General features: G+C 46.7%; 1 protein-coding gene across 3 annotated transcripts in view; it reads left to right on the top strand.

Annotated features, from left to right (window-relative positions):
* The window catches only part of EVI5L (ecotropic viral integration site 5 like), a 1,319,565-nt gene that overhangs the window by 60,881 nt on the left and 1,240,006 nt on the right, over positions 1-18,678 (top strand). The gene's annotated exons all lie outside the window — the stretch shown is intronic.

Here is an 18,678-nt window from a genome sequence, read left to right as displayed (position 1 = left end):
CGACAAACAAGTTTCCTGTAGTAGTATCACTGTATGCTGATTTAAAAACGTCTGCCAAATACACATTATTAATAAAACTGTTCTGGCCTCTTGAGTTCCATGAGAAGACTTTCATGCTTTCCATGACTGAGATGGTGCTAAAGGCCTGAAACCAAAACGTCCTCTATCCCACCGGACTCCCAATTGTTGGTGTTGCCTGCTGGGAGATGTCCTATCCCATTTGACGATTGCCGTCAATTTAAGACAGGAGCATATGCATGACCAGGCTCTATTATTTTTTATTTTACTTTTACAATATCAGTTTGTGTTTCATCAGAGAAATATACTTGGTCGATATCAACAGATGTTAATAAACACAATTGTGGAATAGCATGTCAAAGTACGCTTTGTCAGTGTAATATTGTTACAATTATAGATTCACAATTACAGGGGATAACACTAGCACAACACCAAAAAGGATACTCAGATGTAAAAGGATACAAGTTGAGTTCCCGTAGAGCTTCTCCCGACTGGTTATTCAGGGTGACTCCTCAGGAGAAGGTTTGATGAATGAAAATCTTCCAACCAATGCCACTCTCAGACTATTTGATCAACAGACACAGCCTGATAGAGAAATTAGTGGAAAGGTCCAGATATTGAATGGGTCCCACCAGTCTGTTGGATAAGAAATATACGTTTTAGTCTCTAGTCAAATTAACCTACTTATTATGCAAGGATTAGATCAAAGATGCACTAACCTGTAGATGAATGGGCTGAAGACTGAAGATTGAGTTCCAGGAAGGCAATCCGAAAATAAAAACCAACGAAGGAAAAGGGGAGGTTAGTAAGGTGACTAACCCGAACGGAACGAGGGCCGCACTAGGTTGGTGCACGCAGGATAGCGTCCATAAGGTTCAGTGCACTATCCTTTTAGGAAGTAGTTGGGTGAGGATCTGAATGGAAAAGGTAATTCCTAGAACATGATTGTCCACAATAGGCAGGGACTAGCTGGGACCTTTTAAAGGTTTGAAATGGATCCGAAGACCAGATGTGAAAACAGCGCGGGTCCGGCTGGCAGCAAAAGGAAGAAAAAAAGCAGTTTGTAAGCTGCTTAGAAGCAAGGAAGAACCGAGCTCCGGAACGAAGATCAGAGAAACAACGATCAGAAGCGGCGATTAGCGGGAGGCTTCCTGTTTAAATATGAGTCAGCTGACGTAAAACGCGTGAGTAGCGCGTTGACGTCCAGTCATGTGATACTCGCGCATACCTGTAGAATGAAACCGGTAATGTGAATGGTATGCGCGGTAAGTTTAACAATGTTCGCCCATCCGCAGAAGATAATAAGTCTGAGTATGAACTAGCGGAAATGAAGGCGTTTGCCGGGAATCTTTCCCCAGAGACGCCACCGGGTATAAAACGGTCTGGCTGATCTCTGGGCTGTAGGTGTAGGTTGCTGAACTCGAGCATGAGAGGACCTGGCAGGCATGACAGTGCCATCCCCCAAAGGGCGCGCCACCCCCCTGGAATCATGGAACCAGCGCAGAAGAGCGGGAGCATGGATATTAGCGAGTGGTTCCCAGGAGCGGTCCTCTGGACCGTACCCCTTCCAATCGATGAGGTAATGTGGAACCCCTGCACGTATTCTCATGTCCAATATAGCCTGTACTTCGTACTCCTCGGAACCCTTCACAGAAAGAGCCACAGGCCGAACAGGTAGCCGAGTTCCGGCCACGAATGGTTTCACTAAGGATACGTGAAACACTGGATGTACTCTCCAAAGCGAGGGTAGGTTCAAACGTATAACCACCGGATTCAACACCTTGGTGATCTTGTATGGTCCAACAAAACGTGGCAGCAGTTTCCTTTTACCCGGCATTCTCAGGTTCCTGGTGGACAACCACACCGACATACCCACTTTATAAAGAGGAGACGGAAGTCTGTGTTTGTCCGCGTATTGTTTGGACCGAACCTGCGCTTTCTCCAGATTCTTTTTAACAGAAGAATGCAAGGATGACAATTCCTTCAATTGATCGTCAGCCCTAGGAACCAGGCCGGAAGGCTCTAAGTCCACTGGAATGGACCTAGGATGCTGTCCGTATAAAGCAAAGAACGGAGAAGTCCTCGTTGAAGTATCCACCGAATTGTTTTATGCAAATTCGGCTGCGGGCAGTACCTCCAGCCAGGTAGATTGGTACTGTAAAGTCAAACACCGTAGGAATTGTTCCATAGTACCGTTGACCCGTTCTGTCTGTCCGTCTGTCTGAGGGTGGTAGGAACTAGACATACGATCATCCATCAGGAGGGCTGTTGATAATGCCCTCCAGAAACGAGACGCAAACTGCGACCCCCTGTCGGTGATGACCACGGAGGGTAAACCAAAAAACCGGAACACATGTTTCAGAAATAGATCAGCTAGAATAGCCGCTGAAGGAATACCCTGACAAGGCAGAAACAGTGCCATTTTAGTGAAATAGTCCACCACGACCCATATCGTGTCGAACCCTTTGATAGGAGGTAATTCAACCACGAAATCCATGGATATCATAAACCAGGGTTTATGGGGTATTGGCAAGGGATGCAAAAGCCCCATTGGTTTCTGAAGCGATCCCTTACTTTGAATGCAAACAGAGCAGGAGGTGACGTAGTCTATCACGTTCTTGTACATGCCCGGCCACCAGGCCCACCTCCGGATTAAATCCAAAGTTTACTTCTGACCGGGATGGGCCGCGCTCAACGAATCATGACCCCAGTTTAACGCCTTGGCACGGGTATTTTCTGTAGGCAGATATAAGAGGCCATTGTAGTATGGGAGACCGCCACATATATCTAGGTTCAGGCGTAGTGCCTCTTGAGGATTCTGAGAGACCCAATTTGCTATTTCTTGTTTCAAAGACGGTTGAACAGAGCAACTACAAATCACCTTTTCCGCCAATAAGGTCGGCTTGCTCGAATCTTCGGAAATAACCGTATGGAGCCGGGACAATGCATCGGCTTTGGTGTGTTCTCTGGCAGGGCGATATGTGATCCGGAAATCAAACTGGGCAAAGAATGAATGCCATCGAGCCTGCCGTGCGGTCAAACACTTCATCGTTTTTATGGCTTGGAGGTTCCTGTGGTCTGAATAAACACACACCGGATATCTAGCCCCGAGTAGATGATGTCGCTATGTCAGGAAGGCATCTTTGATGGCCAAGAGTTCCTTCTCCGTGACTGTATAGTTCCTTTCATAAGGGGCCAATTTGTGGGAGAAGAAGGCCACAGGATGTTCTGCTCCGGTGGATTCGCACACCTGGGAAAGGATAGCACCAATGGCCATGTTGGATGCATCTGCCTCCACTATAAAAGGCATATCAGGGTCAGGGTGCTGCAGAACCGGGGCAGTGGTGAAGGTTTCTTTTAGCAGATCAAAAGCCTTTTGGGCCTCTGTCGTCCAGCGGAACGCAACCCTAGAACTTGTTAGTGCAGTGAGAGGTGCTACTGTCTTAGAGAAGTCGTGTATAAACCGCCTATAAAAGTTCGCAAAACCAAGAAACGATTGCAAGGATTTGACAGAGACGGGTACAGGCCAATCCAAAATGGCTTTGACTTTAGCCTGACTCATTCTAACTCCTAGACTAGTGATATCGTAACCCAGGAACTCAACCACAGAAGTGTGAAAAATGCATTTCTCTGTTTTTACGAATAGGTGGTTTTCCCTCAGTCTCTGGAGAACCTTGGTGACATGTGTAACGTGATCCTGGAGGGAGGTGGAATATATCAGTATGTCGTCAAGATAGATGACTACAAACTGATCGATGTAATCACAGAAAATGTCATTCATGAAATACTGGAAGGTTGCGGGGGCGTTACACAGGCCAAATGGCATAACAAGGTATTCGAAGAGACCGTACCGGGTCTTAAAGGCGGTCTTCCATTCGTCACCTTGTCGAATACGCATGAGATTGTACGCCCCCCGCAAATCCAACTTGGTAAAGATGACAGAAGCACCCAATTGGTCCAGAAGGACGTTAATCAGAGGCAATGGGTACTGGTTCTTTATTGTTACGGCATTGAGGGCCCTATAATCAATGCAAGGCCTGAGGTCCCCCTCCTTCTTGGGGACGAAGAGCAAAGGAGAGGCCGCCGGGGATTGAGAAGGGCGAATAAACCCATTGGCGAGGGCCTTGTTGATGTAGTCTTTTAGGACTGCATCTTCCTTTGGGGTAAGTGAGTACACACGTCCTGTTGGTATCTTGGCGCCGGCCACTAGGTTGATGGGACAGTCGTATTGTCTGTGTGGTGGCAATACCTCCGCTTTACCCTTGTCAAAAACATCGGAATACGCGTTGTATTCAGTAGGCACTAAGACGGTGTTAGAGCGGAGTGCCCCAATACCAGGAGAGCTGTCAAGGAAAGCCAGCACTGGCGTGGACACCACATTCGGCTCCAGAAAGCAGTATTTATTGCAATAAGCCGATGGGTATTGGATGTGACCGGTTACCCAATCTACATGAGGGTTGTGCAATCTGAGCCATGATAAACCCAAAATCAAAGGATACTGAGGCGCAGCTATCCCGTTGAAAACCAGACCTTCAGTATGGCCATCAGGCAGGGTTACCTTAATGGGGATAGTTTCTTCCGTTACCAAACCAGAAGACCAAGCTGATCCGTCAACAGTGTTGACAGATTCGGGTACTGTTTTAGTAACAGTGGGAATACCTGATTGTGTAGCGAACGTGATGTCTATGTACTTATTAGAAGCACCGGAATCTAACATCGCTTTGGAAAAAACGGTGGTTCCGTTGAACTCCAACGAAACTGCTACCTCAATGGAGGAGGCGACATATAATGCGGAGTCCTGTTTGGTACTCGACAAAGGAACCCCTGCTATTGCCGAGCTTTGGCGTTTCCCGCTTTTCCAGACGGTCTCTTAGGGCACGAGACCAATAGATGCTCAGCGGAACCGCAATACATACATAGGTTATTCTTGCGGCGATTCTCGCGTTCAGCAGGTGACAAGCGTCCACGTATAACGCCGATCTGCATGGGTTTGGGTTCGCAAGGAATAGGTTGAGACACACCAGAGTGACCAGAGGCTGACGTAAAGGGTTTCTTCTCCCCTTTCCTTGCAGATCGCCGTGCATCTATTTGGAGGACTAGATCCAGAAACTCTGAATAGCCAGCAGGAACCACAGGAACCGTTGACAAAGCATCTTTTAGTTCTTCTGACAGTCCTTTGTAAAAAACAGCCGTTTTCTTGTCTTCAGGCCACTGGGTCTCTGCCGCCAGTTGATTAAAGCGGGCGAGGTAGGCCAAGAGTGTCTGGTTACCCTGTTGTAAGCTTAGTAACTCCAGATCTGTAGCCTGGTTAGCATAGCGCATATCGAATACCCTACTCATGGCAGACAATAGTGCGTCACAATCATAAAGTAAAGGACTATTTGACTCTAGTAGTGGGTTGGCCCAGGCTGCAGCAGAACCGCCTAAATGGGACAGCACAAAGGCCGCTTTAGTAGTCAAGTCCGGAAAGGAGCTGGGCCTACAGAGAAAGTGCAAGCGACATTGGTTTACGAAGGTACGATAGCATTTGGGATCCCCCATAAACCTCTCGGGCGGGGCCAAGGGAAATTGCGTAGGCATCAAGACCTGTAACTCCCTGGAGGGAGGAGGAAAACCCGAGCCGGAAGCCACTGGTTCCCCACCTGTCGCTCCCTGTGGTGTAGCTCATATATCGTCCTGCATTACGTCCATGCGGTGACGGAGGGTATCCTGAGCGGATATCATCTCGTGCCTTAAATCGGCTATGAGCTGTGTGAGGACTTGTAAGGGATCGGTACCTTCCATCTTATTAGGCTTCTGATTCTGTTACAATTATAGATTCACAATTACAGGGGATAACACTAGCACAACACCAAAAAGGATACTCAGATGTAAAAGGATACAAGTTGAGTTCCCGTAGAGCTTCTCCCGACTGGTTATTCAGGGTGACTCCTCAGGAGAAGGTTTGATGAATGAAAACCTTCCAACCAATGCCACTCTCAGACTATTTGATCAACAGACACAGCCTGATAGAGAAATTAGTGGAAAGGTCCAGATATTGAATGGGTCCCACCAGTCTGTTGGATAAGAAATATACGTTTTAGTCTCTAGTCAAATTAACCTACTTACTATGCAAGGATTAGATCAAAGATGCACTAACCTGTAGATGAATGGGCTGAAGACTGAAGATTGAGTTCCAGGAAGGCAATCCGAAAATAAAAACCAACGAAGGAAAAGGGGAGGTTAGTAAGGTGACTAACCCGAACGGAACGAGGGCCGCACTAGGGACGGGTTGGTGCACGCAGGATAGCGTCCATAAGGTTCAGTGCACTATCCTTTTAGGAAGTAGTTGGGTGAGGATCTGAATGGAAAAGGTAATTCCTAGAACATGATTGTCCACAATAGGCAGGGACTAGCTGGGACCTTTTAAAGGTTTGAAATGGATCCGAAGACCAGATGTGAAAACAGCGCGGGTCCGGCTGGCAGCAAAAGGAAGAAAAAAAGCAGTTTGGAAGCTGCTTAGAAGCAAGGAAGAACCGAGCTCCGGAACGAAGATCAGAGAAACAACGATCAGAAGCGGCGATTAGCGGGAGGCTTCCTGTTTAAATATGAGTCAGCTGACGTAAAACGCGTGAGTAGCGCGTTGACGTCCAGTTATGTGATACTCGCGCATACCTGTAGAATGAAACCGGTAATGTGAATGGTATGCGCGGTAAGTTTAACAATGTTCGCCCATCCGCAGAAGATAATAAGTCTGAGTATGAACTAGCGGAAATGAAGGCGTTTGCCGGGAATCTTTCCCCAGAGACGCCACCGGGTATAAAACGGTCTGGCTGATCTCTGGGCTGTAGGTGTAGGTTGCTGAACTCGAGCATGAGAGGACCTGGCAGGCATGACAGTGCCATCCCCCAAAGGGCGCGCCACCCCCCTGGAATCATGGAACCAGCGCAGAAGAGCGGGAGCATGGATATTAGCGAGTGGTTCCCAGGAGCGGTCCTCTGGACCGTACCCCTTCCAATCGATGAGGTAATGTGGAACCCCTGCACGTATTCTCATGTCCAATATAGCCTGTACTTCGTACTCCTCGGAACCCTTCACAGAAAGAGCCACAGGCCGAACAGGTAGCCGAGTTCCGGCCACGAATGGTTTCACTAAGGATACGTGAAACACTGGATGTACTCTCCAAAGCGAGGGTAGGTTCAAACGTATAACCACCGGATTCAACACCTTGGTGATCTTGTATGGTCCAACAAAACGTGGCAGCAGTTTCCTTTTACCCGGCATTCTCAGGTTCCTGGTGGACAACCACACCGACATACCCACTTTATAAAGAGGAGACGGAAGTCTGTGTTTGTCCGCGTATTGTTTGGACCGAACCTGCGCTTTCTCCAGATTCTTTTTAACAGAAGAATGCAAGGATGACAATTCCTTCAATTGATCGTCAGCCCTAGGAACCAGGCCGGAAGGCTCTAAGTCCACTGGAATGGACCTAGGATGCTGTCCGTATAAAGCAAAGAACGGAGAAGTCCTCGTTGAAGTATCCACCGAATTGTTTTATGCAAATTCGGCTGCGGGCAGTACCTCCAGCCAGGTAGATTGGTACTGTAAAGTCAAACACCGTAGGAATTGTTCCATAGTACCGTTGACCCGTTCTGTCTGTCCGTCTGTCTGAGGGTGGTAGGAACTAGACATACGATCATCCATCAGGAGGGCTGTTGATAATGCCCTCCAGAAACGAGACGCAAACTGCGACCCCCTGTCGGTGATGACCACGGAGGGTAAACCAAAAAACCGGAACACATGTTTCAGAAATAGATCAGCTAGAATAGCCGCTGAAGGAATACCCTGACAAGGCAGAAACAGTGCCATTTTAGTGAAATAGTCCACCACGACACATATCGTGTCGAACCCTTTGATAGGAGGTAATTCAACCACGAAATCCATGGATATCATAAACCAGGGTTTATGGGGTATTGGCAAGGGATGCAAAAGCCCCATTGGTTTCTGAAGCGATCCCTTACTTTGAATGCAAACAGAGCAGGAGGTGACGTAGTCTATCACGTTCTTGTACATGCCCGGCCACCAGGCCCACCTCCGGATTAAATCCAAAGTTTACTTCTGACCGGGATGGGCCGCGCTCAACGAATCATGACCCCAGTTTAACGCCTTGGCACGGGTATTTTCTGTAGGCAGATATAAGAGGCCATTGTAGTATGGGAGACCGCCACATATATCTAGGTTCAGGCGTAGTGCCTCTTGAGGATTCTGAGAGACCCAATTTGCTATTTCTTGTTTCAAAGACGGTTGAACAGAGCAACTACAAATCACCTTTTCCGCCAATAAGGTCGGCTTGCTCGAATCTTCGGAAATAACCGTATGGAGCCGGGACAATGCATCGGCTTTGGTGTGTTCTCTGGCAGGGCGATATGTGATCCGGAAATCAAACTGGGCAAAGAATGAATGCCATCGAGCCTGCCGTGCGGTCAAACACTTCATCGTTTTTATGGCTTGGAGGTTCCTGTGGTCTGAATAAACACACACCGGATATCTAGCCCCGAGTAGATGATGTCGCTATGTCAGGAAGGCATCTTTGATGGCCAAGAGTTCCTTCTCCGTGACTGTATAGTTCCTTTCATAAGGGGCCAATTTGCGGGAGAAGAAGGCCACAGGATGTTCTGCTCCGGTGGATTCGCACACCTGGGAAAGGATAGCACCAATGGCCATGTTGGATGCATCTGCCTCCACTATAAAAGGCATATCAGGGTCAGGGTGCTGCAGAACCGGGGCAGTGGTGAAGGTTTCTTTTAGCAGATCAAAAGCCTTTTGGGCCTCTGTCGTCCAGCGGAACGCAACCCTAGAACTTGTTAGTGCAGTGAGAGGTGCTACTGTCTTAGAGAAGTCGTGTATAAACCGCCTATAAAAGTTCGCAAAACCAAGAAACGATTGCAAGGATTTGACAGAGACGGGTACAGGCCAATCCAAAATGGCTTTGACTTTAGCCTGACTCATTCTAACTCCTAGACTAGTGATATCGTAACCCAGGAACTCAACCACAGAAGTGTGAAAAATGCATTTCTCTGTTTTTACGAATAGGTGGTTTTCCCTCAGTCTCTGGAGAACCTTGGTGACATGTGTAACGTGATCCTGGAGGGAGGTGGAATATATCAGTATGTCGTCAAGATAGATGACTACAAACTGATCGATGTAATCACAGAAAATGTCATTCATGAAATACTGGAAGGTTGCGGGGGCGTTACACAGGCCAAATGGCATAACAAGGTATTCGAAGAGACCGTACCGGGTCTTAAAGGCGGTCTTCCATTCGTCACCTTGTCGAATACGCACGAGATTGTACGCCCCCCGCAAATCCAACTTGGTAAAGATGACAGAAGCACCCAATTGGTCCAGAAGGACGTTAATCAGAGGCAATGGGTACTGGTTCTTTATTGTTACGGCATTGAGGGCCCTATAATCAATGCAAGGCCTGAGGTCCCCCTCCTTCTTGGGGACGAAGAACAAAGGAGAGGCCGCCGGGGATTGAGAAGGGCGAATAAACCCATTGGCGAGGGCCTTGTTGATGTAGTCTTTTAGGACTGCATCTTCCTTTGGGGTAAGTGAGTACACACGTCCTGTTGGTATCTTGGCGCCGGCCACTAGGTTGATGGGACAGTCGTATTGTCTGTGTGGTGGCAATACCTCCGCTTTACCCTTGTCAAAAACATCGGAATACGCGTTGTATTCAGTAGGCACTAAGACGGTGTTAGAGCGGAGTGCCCCAATACCAGGAGAGCTGTCAAGGAAAGCCAGCACTGGCGTGGACACCACATTCGGCTCCAGAAAGCAGTATTTATTGCAATAAGCCGATGGGTATTGGATGTGACCGGTTACCCAATCTACATGAGGGTTGTGCAATCTGAGCCATGATAAACCCAAAATCAAAGGGTACTGAGGCGCAGCTATCACGTTGAAAACCAGACCTTCAGTATGGCCATCAGGCAGGGTTACCTTAATGGGGATAGTTTCTTCCGTTACCAAACCAGAAGACCAAGCTGATCCGTCAACAGTGTTGACAGATTCGGGTACTGTTTTAGTAACAGTGGGAATACCTGATTGTGTAGCGAACGTGATGTCTATGTACTTATTAGAAGCACCGGAATCTAACATCGCTTTGGAAAAAACGGTGGTTCCGTTGAACTCCAACGAAACTGCTACCTCAATGGAGGAGGCGACATATAATGCGGAGTCCTGTTTGGTACTCGACAAAGGAACCCCTGCTATTGCCGAGCTTTGGCGTTTCCCGCTTTTCCAGACGGTCTCTTAGGGCACGAGACCAATAGATGCTCAGCGGAACCGCAATACATACATAGGTTATTCTTGCGGCGATTCTCGCGTTCAGCAGGTGACAAGCGTCCACGTATAACGCCGATCTGCATGGGTTTGGGTTCGCAAGGAATAGGTTGAGACACACCAGAGTGACCAGAGGCTGACGTAAAGGGTTTCTTCTCCCCTTTCCTTGCAGATCGCCGTGCATCTATTTGGAGGACTAGATCCAGAAACTCTGAATAGCCAGCAGGAACCACAGGAACCGTTGACAAAGCATCTTTTAGTTCTTCTGACAGTCCTTTGTAAAAAACAGCCGTTTTCTTGTCTTCAGGCCACTGGGTCTCTGCCGCCAGTTGATTAAAGCGGGCGAGGTAGGCCAAGAGTGTCTGGTTACCCTGTTGTAAGCTTAGTAACTCCAGATCTGTAGCCTGGTTAGCATAGCGCATATCGAATACCCTACTCATGGCAGACAATAGTGCGTCACAATCATAAAGTAAAGGACTATTTGACTCTAGTAGTGGGTTGGCCCAGGCTGCAGCAGAACCGCCTAAATGGGACAGCACAAAGGCCGCTTTAGTAGTCAAGTCCGGAAAGGAGCTGGGCCTACAGAGAAAGTGCAAGCGACATTGGTTTACGAAGGTACGATAGCATTTGGGATCCCCCATAAACCTCTCGGGCGGGGCCAAGGGAAATTGCGTAGGCATCAAGACCTGTAACTCCCTGGAGGGAGGAGGAAAACCCGAGCCGGAAGCCACTGGTTCCCCACCTGTCGCTCCCTGTGGTGTAGCTCATATATCGTCCTGCATTACGTCCATGCGGTGACGGAGGGTATCCTGAGCGGATATCATCTCGTGCCTTAAATCGGCTATGAGCTGTGTGAGGACTTGTAAGGGATCGGTACCTTCCATCTTATTAGGCTTCTGATTCTGTTACAATTATAGATTCACAATTACAGGGGATAACACTAGCACAACACCAAAAAGGATACTCAGATGTAAAAGGATACAAGTTGAGTTCCCGTAGAGCTTCTCCCGACTGGTTATTCAGGGTGACTCCTCAGGAGAAGGTTTGATGAATGAAAACCTTCCAACCAATGCCACTCTCAGACTATTTGATCAACAGACACAGCCTGATAGAGAAATTAGTGGAAAGGTCCAGATATTGAATGGGTCCCACCAGTCTGTTGGATAAGAAATATACGTTTTAGTCTCTAGTCAAATTAACCTACTTACTATGCAAGGATTAGATCAAAGATGCACTAACCTGTAGATGAATGGGCTGAAGACTGAAGATTGAGTTCCAGGAAGGCAATCCGAAAATAAAAACCAACGAAGGAAAAGGGGAGGTTAGTAAGGTGACTAACCCGAACGGAACGAGGGCCGCACTAGGGACGGGTTGGTGCACGCAGGATAGCGTCCATAAGGTTCAGTGCACTATCCTTTTAGGAAGTAGTTGGGTGAGGATCTGAATGGAAAAGGTAATTCCTAGAACATGATTGTCCACAATAGGCAGGGACTAGCTGGGACCTTTTAAAGGTTTGAAATGGATCCGAAGACCAGATGTGAAAACAGCGCGGGTCCGGCTGGCAGCAAAAGGAAGAAAAAAAGCAGTTTGGAAGCTGCTTAGAAGCAAGGAAGAACCGAGCTCCGGAACGAAGATCAGAGAAACAACGATCAGAAGCGGCGATTAGCGGGAGGCTTCCTGTTTAAATATGAGTCAGCTGACGTAAAACGCGTGAGTAGCGCGTTGACGTCCAGTTATGTGATACTCGCGCATACCTGTAGAATGAAACCGGTAATGTGAATGGTATGCGCGGTAAGTTTAACAATATTCGCCCATCCGCAGAAGATAATAAGTCTGCGTATGAACTAGCGGAAATGAAGGCGTTTGCCGGGAATCTTTCCCCAGAGACGCCACCGGGTATAAAACGGTCTGGCTGATCTCTGGGCTGTAGGTGTAGGTTGCTGAACTCGAGCATGAGAGGACCTGGCAGGCATGACAAATATGACCCCATGCTCTGGGCAAAGTACGAATTCAGTAGTATATAATGATGGATTCTGTAAGAAAGGCATGGTATCAAACGGTGACACAAGTGATCACAGTTGAAGGGTGTTTAATGAACTTCAATGGGTTGGTAGAACACCTATCTAAACCTAAAACTAAAGTTGGGAGCAAGCTACAACTATCAAATAATAGCACAGTCCTAGTGGAGTCTGTCAAAATAAATGGGCCTATACTAATAAACCTATTGCCAATCCTTGCTTCAAAATACAAAATGGTGTGGGATAACCATGTATGCAAAAGAAAAGTGTTCAAAAAATGATATGTCGGGATAGTTGAGCAGTTGGCTTCCCTTGCCCATGTTTTTAGTGCGGGGCAAGGCGGCACGTACGGTCTTCTCACACACTCTGGCTTTTTGGCCATGAGGTAACAGTTCAACACATAGGCATCAGGGCCATCTGCCAAAGTCTCTCTCGTAATGACAGTCTCTTTTTGCGGAGGGCCTGAAGTAACAACAAAACACAAAAGTTCCTTTCCTTGGTCAGGGTTTTCACTTTCACAAGTTCAAGACTAGTCTCCCTCCTTCTGGCTCGGACCACAGGTCCCCCTTGTCTGTGCTCAGATCCCTTTGATACCAGAATCTAACACTTTCGAATGTGCAATGAGTTTTGCTTAAACCGTTGAAGGATCACTTCGATTCACTTCACACAATTTACACTTATCTTCTACTTTCATTTCTTTTGTCAGGATGCCGTACAGAGACCTTCGACTGAGCACATTCAGTGTCGGGCCACTCTGTCAATGGTACCTTATCTTTCCTTCTAATTTTCAAATATTCCCCAACAATTTAGCTTCACTTGCATCTTTCATCACACACGTTTAACAATGTTCGTTCCAGCGCTGTTGCACAGTGTTGCCACTTGCAACCTTGACTTCAACACAGACATGTCTGGCATCGGTCTCCCCAACTCACCGGCTGTGTTGTTCTCTGTCGCCTCTTTGTTCTTGGAGCCAAGGACGATGCCACGGCATCTGCTGCTCCTCCCCGCCTTAGTCAGTTACACAAGAGGACCCTCGGTATCTCCTGACACCTAATGCAGGATTCTTCAGCATGCTTTCTTGAAAGTAACGTCTTCCTGCCAAAAAGGTCAAGGGTGTTGCCCCTCTCACAAACCTCTCGTGCCTGGTCGTCTTTCTCCACTCGTTCAGCTGCCGACTCGAAACGGCTGTACCTGTGTGTGGGGAATTTCCCCCAAGATTATCTCTAGGAGATGTGTTGGTGGTGGACTGGGCGTTTCCACTCCTTTACGCGTTTCCTCCAGTCCCCATCATTCCTCATGTGATCAGGAGGTTGAGAAAGTTCATGACATCCTGATCCTAATTGTACTGAATTGGGCCAGGAGGACGTGGTATGCAGACCGCCTGGACATGTCCATCTGTCCTCCAATATCTCTTCCTCAAAGAGAGGACCTTCTCTCGCGAGAGGAGGGTCGGGTTCTCAGGTCAAGCTACTCGGCCTTCACGCATGGTTTCTGAGTGGCTAAGGTATAAGGATTGGGACCTCCCGGATGACGTGATGGAGATTTTGCTTTCGGCCGGAAGGTCAGCAACTAAGTCTTTATACCGTTGGAACAAATTCTGCAGCTGGTGCAGGGAAAAGAATATGGACCCTTTGCTATGTAAAACACTGGAGGTATTGTCCTTTCTGCTGTACCTAGGCTTCCAGGTTGTAACAATAAAGGCTAATTGGTGGCGCTATCCATCTTTAAGCGCTCGTCTAAAGAAACTTTATATTTTAAGATACCACTGGTTATACAATTTCTGAAGGGACTCACTAATGTGTTCCCTCCTTCTCCTTTTTTAGGTTCCCATTTTGGACCTTAATCATTTGTGTGCACCATTTGAACCACTCCCTGTCCCTTAAGGTTATTAACATTCAAGACTATCTTGTTGGTAGCACTAACTTCAGCCCGCAGGCACTATCATCTAAACCATCCTTTACAGTAATCCACAAGGACATGGTCGTCCTTGGGTTTAAGCCTTCATTTTTGCTTAAAATAATTTCAGATTTTCATGTAGTTCAAAAGATTGTAATACTCACTTTTTATCCTCCACGTCATCACGGCAAGGAGGAAGAGAGGTTGCACAGATTAGAGCCACGTAGTGCTCTAAGCTTCTACATTTCAAGATTGTCCAAACTTCGTCTATATGCTCAACTATTTATAGGTTATACTGGTCACAAACTGGGTCAAGCTGTAACAAAGCACACCTTATCCAGATGGATTATTCTAGCAATTTCAGAATGCTACAGGCTGGTGGGCAAAGATCCTCCAGAAGGCCTGAGGGCCCATTTCACAAGGGGAATGGCTACTTCTGCTCTGCAAAGAGGTGTTCCTATTAAAAACATTTGTGAGGCAGCTACGTGGTCTACAATACACACTTTCATGAAGCATTACTGCCTTGATTCTTCCGGAAAAGCTGTCCTCCATTCTGTTCATGGAAACCATTGATAGCTAAATTCCTACTCCCTCCACCAAAACAAACGCTGCTTTGGGAGTCTATGAAAGATGAGGAATACGTGGGAGGACACAATCTATTCGAAGAACAAGTTACTTACCCCTGGTTATGTTCTTTCGACTGGATTTTCCTCATCGCCCGCCCAGCCTACCCCGCAATAGAATTTCCCTTGCTATTACAGCTTTTGCTCCTTCAGAGCCTAGTACGGTCAAACTCGTGTTTATGTGGGTAGTTCTAGTGGCGAATGCCACAAAAATCAGAACTGAAGCCAACGGATGCTGCGCGTGCTATATATTCCTTCGATGACATCATCCTCGAGATGGAGGCCCTTGAAGGGCCATCGAGTTGACTGCACCGACGCACAGCGCCCTCTGCCGAAAACTTTTCCGAAGCAACTGATGCATAATATCGCATATCAAGATGAGGAATACTTGGCAGGAACATCCAGTCAAAAGAACTTTACCAGGGGTAAGTAACTTGTTCTTCTAGTAGAGTGCGTGGGAGAGATGGGCATTGTGAGAATCGGAAGGCTGCAAACTGTGCCTGTGCCATTGCCCAATATAGATAAATAATAGGGGAGTCACAGAAACCTCCCCTCTCATAAGGCTGTGATAGTGTGGTCGATAAGTCATACCACACCCCAGTGCCACACAAACTTGCACATTTCTGTCTCTAGGTTTGGAAGAAGGCCCAGTCTGGCCACAGTGGGACAATAAGAAAATGTTGAGGAATTTAAGGAGTACGGGCATCTTAATGAATACTTTCTTGCCAGCGATCGTAATGAGTAGTCTGGTTTAAGTCTTAAATTTGAGCACTAGGTGTACCAGCATAGTTGCAGTCATCTAGCATGGTGCCATGCCAGGCAACTGCAACCCCCAGATAGCGGTTGGTGGAGGGGACCCATGCAAGCCCCTGCAGGTCCCGAAGCTCAGTGGTGGCATCAGTTAGGGGGGAAGAGTTCAGACCTATCAAAAAGGAGTTTGGACCCGATTTCTTTTTTTCTACTTTTTCTCTTAAATCTAGGTTATCCTTCATGATAGGTACTAGGTGGGTTTCTGGGTTTCTGATATACAATAGTGCATCATAAGCATAAAGGGAAATTATTTAAGGCACCCCATTCTTATTCCGCAGTGTTTATGCTTATGTCGTCTGAGGTCTGCAAATGGTTCAATAACAATGGCAAATATTAGGGGCGATAAGGGGCAGCCTCTTCGGGTGCCTGGTTATCATGAATTTTGGGGACAGTGTCCAGTTAGTGGTGACCCTAGCTATTTGGGTCTCTTATAAAAGGTGTAAATACGAGAGAAACCCTGGGCCGGAATCGTGTTTCGCCAAAAATGCTTACATTGCCAGGAAACTGAGCCAAATGCTTTTTAAATGTCGAGAGCCACCGCCTATGCCTGTGCCCTCGGGTCTATGTGTGCTAATATGTTGGAGGCACCGTAAGTTTCATGCGGTGGTCCTCCCAAGGATGAACCCCGATTGGTCTGGGTGAATGATGTTTGGCATAAACGGCCTCAGTATCTTTGCAAATATTTTGATATTCTTATTGATTAAGAAAAGGGGTCTGTAGTAGCCGCACAGTTCTGCAGGTTTATTCGTTTTCAGGAGGACTGTATTAACAGCCTGCAAGGTGTCGGGGAGTGCATGTGCCCCAAGAGCCTCCTGCCGTAACTGAAGCAAGTACGGGGCCTGTAGTAATATGCCCAGGGCTGGAGAATGTTCAGAAACTGCAGTTTTCTATTTGGAGCATTTACGAGAACACATTTTTTAAATTTTTTTATTTGATTTAACTGTTTTTGGCAGTTTTTACAAAATTGAGATTTCTGTTCCTTTATCTGACCGTTTAATTGTCATTGGTTGCGTCGTGGTATTTCAGTTTTCAGTTACTTTAGATTATTTCTCCAATCGTCAAGTTTATGTTCTGGAAGAACTGTCCGACCGCAATTGCTGTTTTGGTGTTTCCGCCTGACATCAGGATGTTCCACCAGTGTTCCTCTTCCATAAACCTTCTATTTTTAAGAAGGTGGCCCATGTGGAAAATTCTCTTTTGTGGACAGTTCTGAGCAGGACAGTAGAAAATGCCTCAGAGTTTCAACTGTTTCTGGTTTGTTGCAGAATCGGCAAAAGTTGTTGGTGACGATACCTCTGATAAACAGTATTTCTTTGGTATTTAAAAGATTCAGCCTTGCCCTTAAGTATGTGTTTCTGATTTGCTTGCTGGGACCTTTTTAAAAGGTAGCTCATGGGCTAGTTTTGTTTTTGCTGGTTGGTTGGTAAGGCAAGAGTTAATTTATTTTTGGAGGCGTCTTCCAGTGTTCGGATTCAATCCATTTCTTTGAATTTTTTGGATGTTTTGTTTGGATTGCATTTCAGTTCTTCCTATTTCAGAAAGTGTCTGAGTTTCTTTGTTCACACGCAGAGAGAATGTTATTGGAACCTTTGTTTAGCTCTTCATGGATTATCCTGAACATCTTCTCAGAGGATAGCCTTATTTTCCTGTGGAGCATCAAGATGTTCAAGTTTACTCTCCCCCTTAATGATAGCATGTTGATTTCTCTGCGAATCGACGCCATTGGTGTTGATTGTGGGAGCATCAGTAGTTTCCTCCAGAATAGGCCTTCTAGTTTTATCCAGATTCTCTGAGGTATCGTAGGCATCGCTTCTGCTCCTTAGATGATGGCTGGTACTGCTTTTGCTATGTAGAAGTTCAGTGCTGGCTTCAGGGTAAATCTCCCAAATTTCTTGTCCATTATGCGTGCTTGTGTGAGCATGATTTTGGTTTTTACGATCATGGTTTCCTGCATTGGGATTTCAAAACTGTTAGAATTAATTGTGACTCCCAGATATCTGAATGATTTAATTTTTTCCAGTCTTTCTCCTGCTAGGGACCATTTCGATTTTTCTCTTTGTGTAGTTGTCTTTTCAAGTGTCATTACTTTAGTTTTTGTTGGATTGAGGATCAAGTCGTTGGCCAGAAGATATGCTGACAGGGAGTCAAGTTTTCTTTGGAGACCTACAGCAGTTTGATCCAGTACTAAGATCTCGTCAGCATAAAGGAGTCTGCTTATTTTCTCATTCTCTACATTGGGTGGGAATGATCTGACGGTAGGTTCCCAGTTTTGATAATCTCCGATAAATGCGTTGTACAATGCAGGGGCCAAAGGACATCCTTGCTTAACGCCTCTGTAGGTGTTGATCGCCTCTGAGAGTTTGCCTAATCCGTTCAATCTGACTCTCATAGAAGTTCCGGAGTACAGTTCGATGATTCGATTGAGGATTTGTGGGGGGCAGTTGCATTTCGTCAGTTTACTCCAGAGCATGTCTCTGTTGACTGTGTCAAAGGCCTGGGAGAGGTCAATAACTACCAGATGGATTTTTGGACTTCCCTCTAGGACCTTTGCCTTGAGAGTGCTTAGCAGCATTATGTTGGCCATTGTTTCTGTGTTTTTGACAAACCCTGTTTGGAAGTCGTCGTGGGCTTCAGAGGTGGCTGCCCAGATCTTGAATTTATCCAGAAGGAAGGCACCAAAGAGTTTCCCAATAGTATCCAACAAGGCGATTGGTCGATTGTTTGATGGATTTCCCTTGTTGCCTTTTTTGAAAATTGGGACGACGTTAGCTGTCTTCAAAGATTTGGGGCTAGAACGGGTGTCTGCGCATTGTTGGAATATTTGGACGATGAGAGATCCCCATGGCTCTGTTACTTTTAAGGTCTACGTTGGAGATTCCATCCGGTCCTGGTGCATGAGAGTTGTTCAATTTCCGGATTTTGTTGCAGATTTCCGTTTTGTCCCGTTCTATGTCCCAATGCTGTTTTTGGACCAGTGGGGATTTGTG

This window comes from Ambystoma mexicanum, chromosome 3q (assembly GCF_040938575.1).
Source record: "Ambystoma mexicanum isolate Mex_15411 chromosome 3q, UKY_AmexF1_1, whole genome shotgun sequence".
Taxonomy (NCBI): domain Eukaryota; kingdom Metazoa; phylum Chordata; class Amphibia; order Caudata; family Ambystomatidae; genus Ambystoma; species Ambystoma mexicanum.
Note: the sequence above shows the minus strand (reverse complement) of the source record. Positions and strands in the feature narration are given on the sequence as shown.